Here is a 9,776-nt window from a genome sequence, read left to right as displayed (position 1 = left end):
AACCAAACCCTCAGTCGATGTAGCAGCACTCCCTTGCGGGTCAGGCTATTTGTCAGTCGATGTAGCAGCACTCCCTTGCGAGTCAGGCTATTTGTCAGTCGATGTAGCAGCACTCCCTTGCGAGTCAGGCTATTTGTCAGTCGATGTAGCAGCACTCCCTTGCGAGTCAGGCTATAAGATAGTCGATGTAGCAACACTCCGCGCATGATTTACAGAAAAAAAATAAAAATAAAAACATTTTATTAAAAAAAATAAAAATAAAAACATTTTATTAAAAAAAATAAAAATAAAAACTTTGTTTATATTGTTAAAAACATTCAAAATGTTATAAAAACATTCAGAATGTTTTTAAAAACATTCTGGTCAATTAAATTTGCGTTTTTGTGGTTTTTTTAAAAAACGATTAATTTGTAATTAAATTAATGGTTTTTACTTTCGTCCAACACGGAAATGTTGGACGAAAGTCAAAAGTAATTAAAAGTGACGTATGTGTTGGCGTAAGAATCACTTTTTTCCTTCCGCTCTTCATAAAGCCAACAAACTATAGATATATATATATATATATATATATATATATATATATATATATATATAGCTTGAGCTTCTACTGCCAGGTTCCTGATGATCCTGCTAAAGGAGAAACTGACAGTAGAAGCTCAAGTTAGTAAAGTGTTATTTTACTATAAATATATATATATATATATATATATATATATATATATATATATATATATATATATATATATATATATATATATATATATATATATATATAGAACCCTTAGATGTTGTCCGAAAGTTTTTTCGATATTTTGTTGACAAAAAGTAAAAATTAAAATGCAAGACCGGAATTTTTTTTTTTTAATAATGATAGACTGCCTGCCCCAACCAAACCCTCAGTCGATGTAGCAGCACTCCCTTGCGGGTCAGGCTATTTGTCAGTCGATGTAGCAGCACTCCCTTGCGAGTCAGGCTATTTGTCAGTCGATGTAGCAGCACTCCCTTGCGAGTCAGGCTATTTGTCAGTCGATGTAGCAGCACTCCCTTGCGAGTCAGGCTATAAGATAGTCGATGTAGCAACACTCCGCGCATGATTTACAGTAAAAAAAATAAAAATAAAAACATTTTATTAAAAAAAATAAAAATAAAAACATTTTATTAAAAAAAATAAAAATAAAAACATTGTTTATATTGTTAAAACATTCAAAATGTTATAAAAACATTCAGAATGTTTTTAAAAACATTCTGGTCAATTAAATTTGCGTTTTTGTGGTTTTTTTAAAAAACGATTAATTTGTAATTAAATTAATGGTTTTTACTTTCGTCCAACACGGAAATGTTGGACGAAAGTCAAAAGTAATTAAAAGTGACGTATGTGTTGGCGTAAGAATCACTTTTTTCCTTCCGCTCTTCCTAAAGCCAACAAACTATAGAACTATATATATATATATATATATATATATATATATATATGTATATATATATTTACTTTGAACCAAACAGATTGTAATTTTAAAAGTAAAAGTTTACTGTTTTATATTTAAAAAAAAAATTAAAAACATTTTAATGCCACATTGGACTTTAATTCGTCATTATATTTTAGATATATTAATTTTTTAAAATTTTTTTAAGAAATATCTTAAAATATTTTACATATTTTACGCGTTTTAAACGGTATTTTTATTCTAACAAAAGCGCTTTTTATTGGTTAATAAATTCTATTTTGACACGTGACATTCTTAGCCAATAAAAGGGACTTTTGGTAGGCAAAAATTTTTTTTTTGGCTACCGACAGTCGAGGTGAGTTGTTAATTTTTTTTATTTTACCGAAAGCGCTTTTATTGGTTGATAAATTCTATTTTGACACGTGACATTTTAAGCCAATAAAACGGACTTTCGGTAGGCAAAGTTTTTTTTTTTTTGGCTACCGACTTTCGGTAGGCTATCCACGGCGATATATATATATATATATATATATATATATATATATATATATATATATATATATATATATATATATATATATATATATATATATATATATATATATATATATATATATATATATATATATATATATATATATATATATATATATATATATATATATATATATATATATATATATATATATATATATATATATATATATATATATATATATATATATATATATATATATATATATATATATATATATATATATATATATATATATATATATATATATATATATATATATATATATATATATATATATATATATATATATATATATATATATATATATATATATATATATATATATATATATATATATATATATATATATATATATATATATATATATATATATATATATATATATATATATATATATATATATATATATATATATATATATATATATATATATATATATATATATATATATATATATATATATATATATATATATATATATATATATATATATATATATATATATATATATATATATATATATTTATATATATATGTATATATATAGATATTACAGTTATAATTATATATATAGTTATATAACTCACTATTTAAGTTAACCTTTTATACAATTTATGATTAAGAGTTTATTATTATTGTATATTTTATATTATTGTATGTTTCAGAAGTTAACTTGTACAATGTCTCAGCATTTAAAAACTCACAGTTGTTTTGGGACATCCATTTTATGCATGGATTATTTGTCAATTTGCACAGAACAAATTGCTCAGTTCAGAAAAAGCTTATTGCACCTTGGGCCACTAATTTTTAAACCCTTCTGCATGATGGAATTGTATTAGTATAAGTCAATACTTATACTTATAGAAAGTAATTAGTACAGAGATGTGATTATATCAGTTCGTTATTTTTAGATAAGTCTAAAGCCTTGAATAAATCTGGTCATACATAAACAAACTTCTCCTAGACCTTATTGGACCTCTTGCCTTAGAAAAACTTAGACAAAAAAAGTGTTATTACAATTACTGACCATTGAAGTATAAATATTGAAAAGTTAACAAATTATGTAACTACTTTAATTTATAGATTTTTGGTACTCTTCAAAAAACTCTAAGATTATCATTTAGATTATTTAATAATGTCTGCTTATTTTCCTCAAACCAATCAACGAGAAAAAGGTTCAGAGTTTTAACTGGTAATGGTAAAGCTTTGAAAAAAGCTATTTGTTAATCGTAGTATCATTGTTAAAGAGGGCTGTCGAAGTCCAGATTTTTCTAAAGTTTTCTTTAAAGTTTGTTAATAAAGTCTAAAAACAAGGCCTTAGATATTTTAAAAGATTCATCTGGCTGGCTTGATGACACCTTCATTGGTACAGTACAAATTTTGCTTTTATATCAGTTTTCTAAAATATTTGGGTTTCCAAGTTTAAAATATCTGGGTTTTTTGATTTTTAGTTGTTTTAATTCAGTTGGTTTTCAGAAAATTTTAGTTTTATGCAAATGATTAATGCTAGAAAATCATATTTGGTGTTTCTCAGTAATGTGTCCTGATGTTGTTTCACATTGGAAGTGTGTTCAGTTTTATGATTCACTTTTTAATAGTTTAAGTAAAGATGGTGCCCCATTTTTCGTGCATAGAGTTGCACATGAAAATAATTGTGATCTTTTCTTAAAAGGAAATGTAACAGCTTTATGTAACAGTATTAACCCAAGTTTAGTTATATAAGAAGATAATGACATGAGATAACATTAGCTAAAATGTATTGAGAGTCGTAAATTAGAGATGTTCTCTTTTGTTACTGTGTTATACTGTCATAAACGGTATGCCTCGAGTACTATCATTGTTGTGAATGTATCCTATTATCCTGGAATGAGTCATGAAAACAAAAACAGGAATGTATCCTGTTTTTGTTTTTATGACTTATTTGAATATTAAGTCACTTTGTAGTTGTTTTTTTCTTACTGTCATCAGTTATTCAGCTAGGGTTATTGGTATAATATATTGTTAATAGGTACGGTTATTGAAGTCAGCTTTTTATCTAGATACATTTGTTGCAGTTTCAGTTTACTATAGCTACTATTACAACTACACCAAAAGTAGTTTTTAAAAATATGGCTATTAACTTTTAATTGTAATGAGATATTTGATTTATTTTTTATAGAATATTTTGAAAGTAAAGACTATTCTGGCATGTTTATAGCATGGCTGTTTTAACATTTTTATCATTTATATAATTTAAAAATTCAAATCTTTCTGGTACACATGTAGAGTTTATTTTGTAAATGAATTTATTTGACATCTATTGATCAATGGATTTATTAAGTTCTCTTTCGGCACAAAAGAAGGTATTTTTTTTAATTACTTTTTTTATTTATTGCGAATTTATGATACTATTTATATTATATTATATTCCATTCTATAAAGGCTTATAATTCCATGTGGAAAATTCGAATTTCTTTCGAAAATGCCCAAGTTTCAATTAAGTTAAATTTTTTTCATAAGAACTTATAAACTATGTTATTTTATTTTGCTGTTTATATTGTGTAAGAATATTTTGATCTTATCAAATAATAATAAAGTTAAATTTAGTGTAGCAGGAAATATGTTGTTTCTTTAATGTCGTTTTTATTTAAAACATTCACATAGTAAGCAATAGTTAACTAAGTCAAGGTAGTCATATTTTATTTTTTTTGTGCTATACATACATTAAAACCACTAAAGTCATCGAATAACACCCGTCTAGGTTGTTATTCATCGTTAGTAAAGTAGTGGTGTAGTGGTAGAGCGCTCGCCTCATAATATAGAAGTTCCGAGTTCGATCACCACCACGTCCCTAGTAGTAACGCGCTAAACTTGTTTCTTCGCGTAGCGATCTTGTTCATCATGGCATGTGTTTCAGAGTTAAAGAGTTAAGAGCAATTGTAACATTAACTAAAGCAGCCTCCTCTACTGTAATGGTTTTTTCGGCCTTAAGGAGGTAAATTAACACACACAAAAAAAACTAGGCGTAAAGTAATAAATTCTCTTCTTTTCTTTTTTCTGCGAAAACATCAGAATACTTTCCTTACTATTTATCTGCGTAGAATCAAATAACAATTACAAATTTTACAATATTCAGATTTAAATGTTAAAGCTAAATAATTTAGCGTGAAACATTCTGCTACAATGCACAGTTAAAATATTTAGGAATACAATAAACTTCCTTGTGAGATGACTATTTTATTTGATATCATTATTACAGGTGAATGACCTAAAAAAAAAACTTTTTGTCAAAAATATGTTTCTTGTCATACTATACTATAAAGATATAAATTACGACTAGAATATACAACAAAAACAAATCGCATGACAAAGTAAATGCTTTTAGTTCGGTTAACGTATGTCTTTTTTTTATTTGTTCGTCTGGATTAACAAATGCTTTGTTTGTTCCATTTGTCAATTTATTAACGATCTACTTATTTAACGTGACTAATGCGTTAATGCGTGAGGGTAAAGGGGCTAAATTCGTGACCAAAATCCAGTCACATTTTAAGTTTAATATTTCTGTCTTGGTTTCTGCTTTATGTTTGTAAATGCAACTTTTTTGAGACTCGTTTAACTCAGCCAATAAAAAAAAACATCATTTTAGTTGGCGGGTGTTTATAATAGCAGTAACATCGTAACAAATATTTATTTCAAGAAAGTACTACTTAAGATTTAAAGTATTATGTAAGCATCCAGTTTGAAGCTTATAAACATTAAATATTTATTACATAAAGAAATGGTAATTATTTTAAACTATAAATATATTTCTTTAAAAGAGAATTTTAGCTTTATAATTATGCTGAGTCATTTCTATAGAATGTATTTCTAAATTAAATGCGCCTAGTAGAAAGACCAAAATTCGGTCAGGTTTAAACCTTAATCCGGCAAAGGCCGAAATTAGGTTCACGAGTGTCTAAAAGTAACTCGTACTTGTAAGATACTTATATTATTAGATTTTAGTCTTTTAATATAAGTACTTTATGTTGTATTTACGTCCTAAAAATTATCAATCTTAAATATATGAATTATTTAGTTAAATATTTATATAATATTTTTGAAATATGAGGTTGATGACTTAAAAATAAGCAAAAGTCTAAATAATTGAAAGATATTTTATTTCATGTAGGTTATTGCTTATAAATGAAATTATACTAAAAAATAATCTTTAATTTTATATTAAACTTTATATTACAAGTTTTTATAATTTATAATATAAAAGTTTAGAATGGCTGATAAAAAAAAAATTTCATCATAAGAAACAGTGTCTTCCAACTGTAGATAAATATGTGAAAAATAAAGAGGAAGTGTTACTTCCCAGACGGCACAACTCGTTTAAAAGTTACGCGTGGTTTCTGTTGCGTGTTTAAAACTCCCGAAAACACTAAGAATAACACGTGTCAAGAATAGGGTTTTGATTTCGTGAAATTAACTACTATATTTTACCAAAAAACCAGTTTGGATATTAAGTTTTTAGTGATGGTTTTTCAGTTACAAAAATGGAGTATTAAATTATCAAAAGTTTTCGCAACGAGTGTAAAACCATTACTAAAAGCACGCGATTTTTCAAATTTATTGCATTTTTATTATTCGGAAGGTTTAGAATGTGTAACAAGAACTTTCAGGAAAACATTTGTCGAGAATATTTATATGTTAAATAAATTCAGTTTTTGTTAAGTATTAGCATGTATATACACACACATATATATATATATATATATATATATATATATATATATATATATATATATATATATATATACACACACAAACACACACATATATAAATATACACGTGTGTATATACATGTGTATATATATTTATATATATATACACATATATATACACACGTGTATCTATATACATACACACTTGTGTATCTATATAATTTATACAATGTATATTTTATATATGTATGTATAATACATATATAAAATATGTATGTGTTTATTTATGTATTCATATGTATATATGTGTGTATGTATAAGTCTATATATTATGTATGTATGTATAAATATATATATATATATATATATATATATATATATATATATATATATATATATATATACATATATACATACATACATACATACACTTATAAATAAATGTATATGTTATGTATACGTAATATGTACTCATATACACACATATGTATGTGTATTTCGGCGTATGTATATTTGTGTGTATTTGTATCTGTATATGTGTGTGTATTTCTTCTATATATATATATATATATATATATATATATATATATATATATATAATACATTTTTTGTGTTAATAGTATTATTGTTATTACTATTAGTATTGTTATTATTTATATATATTTGAAAAATACTAGTGTTGTTCCTATATAAATGTGTGTGTACTAAATGCTATAGGATATCCTATTAATGATAATTATTTAACAAAAATGAAAAGAACAAGTTCAGCATAGTAGAAAGAATATATGAAAAAATATCGATCAGTTTTAGCTGGAAATTTGTTTCCTGAATGTTTAAATTTGTCTTCGAGCTACGAGGCTGCACCAATATACTACCTATGCTTCATCGAATAAACTTTCTCTACCAATATTGACAGCAAAATCTAGTAATACTTTGTTGCAAAATACTGTCCGTAAGTAACTTTACTTATCTGTAAATCAATTGTTTATATTTGAAAATTATTATGTAAATGTTAAATTAATTTTTAATTGTTTGAGAAGATACAAAAAAGAATCAGCTGTATAAAAAATATGGCATGAGCCGAAGCCAGCAAGAAAATTTCTTGCATAGTCTATCTGATTGCAGAAATGATATTTTTTTTGCTGATAAAGGTAAGGGTCTATTATCAAGCAGACTATGGCTAGTGATATGCATTAGCACATATTGAACTTTTTTGTTTTGTTTGTGTGTATGTATATATATATATATATATATATATATATATATATATATATATATATATATATATATATATATATATATATATAGATATATATATATATATATATATATATAACATTTTTAAACCAGAATATGTGGGTTTTAATAAGCAACAAAACATAAATTGAAAAGATTCTACTATAAGTCTTCTACTAACTTATAATCTACTAAAATAATCTTACTAATTCTACTAAAAGTCAACTACTAAGTTTTTCACATGTTCAACGAAAAAGATAATGAGAAAAAATATTAATGGTGGTACAACTGTTAATGAAAATACTTGTATTAAAACTCTAGTTATTTATCTTTAACTTCAAAAAATTTAAAATGACACTAATATTTCTTGTAAATTTTGTTTTTGCAAATTTTATCTTTTAGGAGTTTTACCGTTATCACATAATCTAGATGAAGACAATATATTTAAAGAAGACTTCAGAAACTTAATGAAGATAATAATATTAATGTTGATTAAGGTAGGTGACTATTAATGAACAGGGGGCATGTGTGCATTTGGTTTTTTTTAATATTATGTATAACTTATATTTATATTTATTACCTATATTTGAGTGTATATTAGTCTAATTTATCTTAAAACAGGATATTTGCACTTTAACAAGCAACAAAACCTAAATGAGATGGTTTCGAATCAACCTTTAAAGATTTCTATATTTATAAGCAAAAATCAATTAAGAGAGGATTTACATCCTGGTACAAATGCTAATGAAAATACTTGTGAATACTCGGGCTTCTGGGTCTTTCCAAAGTAATAACTTATTTGCATTTAATTTAAAAGTTTATAATATTTAAAAAGTACAATAGTATATTTGATGATTTATGTTTCTTAATGGGTTTCATAAATTCTTAAAGGGCGTCTTTTATTTAGGTTGAAGTTGGTGGCTCTAAAAAACAATTTGAAAAGAAGAATGAAGGGTCGATTCAGTTTAAATGTACAGACACAAACAAGCGTGGTTAATAAGGAAAAAATCAATTTTACTCTTCCATCGAATCATTACTCTGGTTTTTTCAAACAGTATTTTTTATAGTGCATTTATTTAGGTAAAATACAAAACAATAGACTAAGATAATCATTTATTTTGTTATTTATTATAAAACTTGTTTTTTTTTTTTAAATAGATTAAGGCGAATCATCAAAAACCATTACCAATACAGATCGACCAAAAAATCAGACAAACGAAACTTCTCCCATGAATGATGCCATGTTTTAGCGTAAAATGATTGTCACACCATTACATAAAAAGAAATTTGGGCTACTGCAATAGTTTTTAGATAAAGATTTGAATGAAATTAAATTTGAACAGGTTACCTCAATTGAAGAATTAGTAAAGTTCGAGACCCGACTTTTAAGAAAAATTAAAAAGAACATTTGATGCTACTGGAATTGTTTGTAAAAATGCGAAAGCGTATTGTTATACGATTTTAGATTTTATAATGACGGAAGAGGCGATCAATCAAAATTAAATATTATGTATTGTAACCATGTGCCAAACGTCTTTTATTAGCTTATTTTTAATGATTTGGTTTTTTATTTCTTTGTTTATTTTTTCTTTGTAGTATTATTGTAAAATAATTTACCTTAAAAAACAAAAATAAAACAACAAAATTGTCGTAAATATAATGTAGTATATATAAAAAAAGGTTTACATGTTTAAAGCTATAAACGTGTCTAACAAAACCTACGTATTTTTGGTTTATCATTAAACCGTGCTGAGCAGCTGTTAGTTCAGGCATAAGTTTGGAAAACTTATGCCTGAACTAACTTAATGCATTAAATAAATTTTCCGTTTGGAAACTTTATTAAATGCCATAAGTCCGTTTTAAACTATAGA

At 24.9% G+C, this 9,776-nt stretch overlaps 1 long non-coding RNA gene across 4 annotated transcripts; it reads left to right on the top strand.

Annotated features, from left to right (window-relative positions):
- The first annotated feature begins 2,537 nt into the window (after positions 1-2,537).
- Positions 2,538-9,545, top strand: LOC136083681 (uncharacterized). 4 transcript variants are annotated; one of them, XR_010639983.1, is made up of 6 exons: positions 2,538-4,325; positions 7,387-7,820; positions 8,308-8,402; positions 8,527-8,692; positions 8,813-8,985; positions 9,064-9,530. It is a non-coding gene; the product is annotated as an uncharacterized LOC136083681 (long non-coding RNA). The 4 variants fall into 4 exon arrangements; XR_010639985.1 differs by lacking the exon at positions 2,538-4,325 and having other exon boundaries at positions 7,294-7,621; positions 7,710-7,820; positions 9,064-9,525; XR_010639984.1 differs by lacking the exon at positions 2,538-4,325 and having other exon boundaries at positions 7,297-7,621; positions 9,064-9,545.
- Positions 9,546-9,776: the final 231 nt, after the last annotated feature.

This window comes from Hydra vulgaris, chromosome 08 (assembly GCF_038396675.1).
Source record: "Hydra vulgaris chromosome 08, alternate assembly HydraT2T_AEP".
NCBI lineage: Eukaryota > Metazoa > Cnidaria > Hydrozoa > Anthoathecata > Hydridae > Hydra > Hydra vulgaris.
Note: the sequence above shows the minus strand (reverse complement) of the source record. Positions and strands in the feature narration are given on the sequence as shown.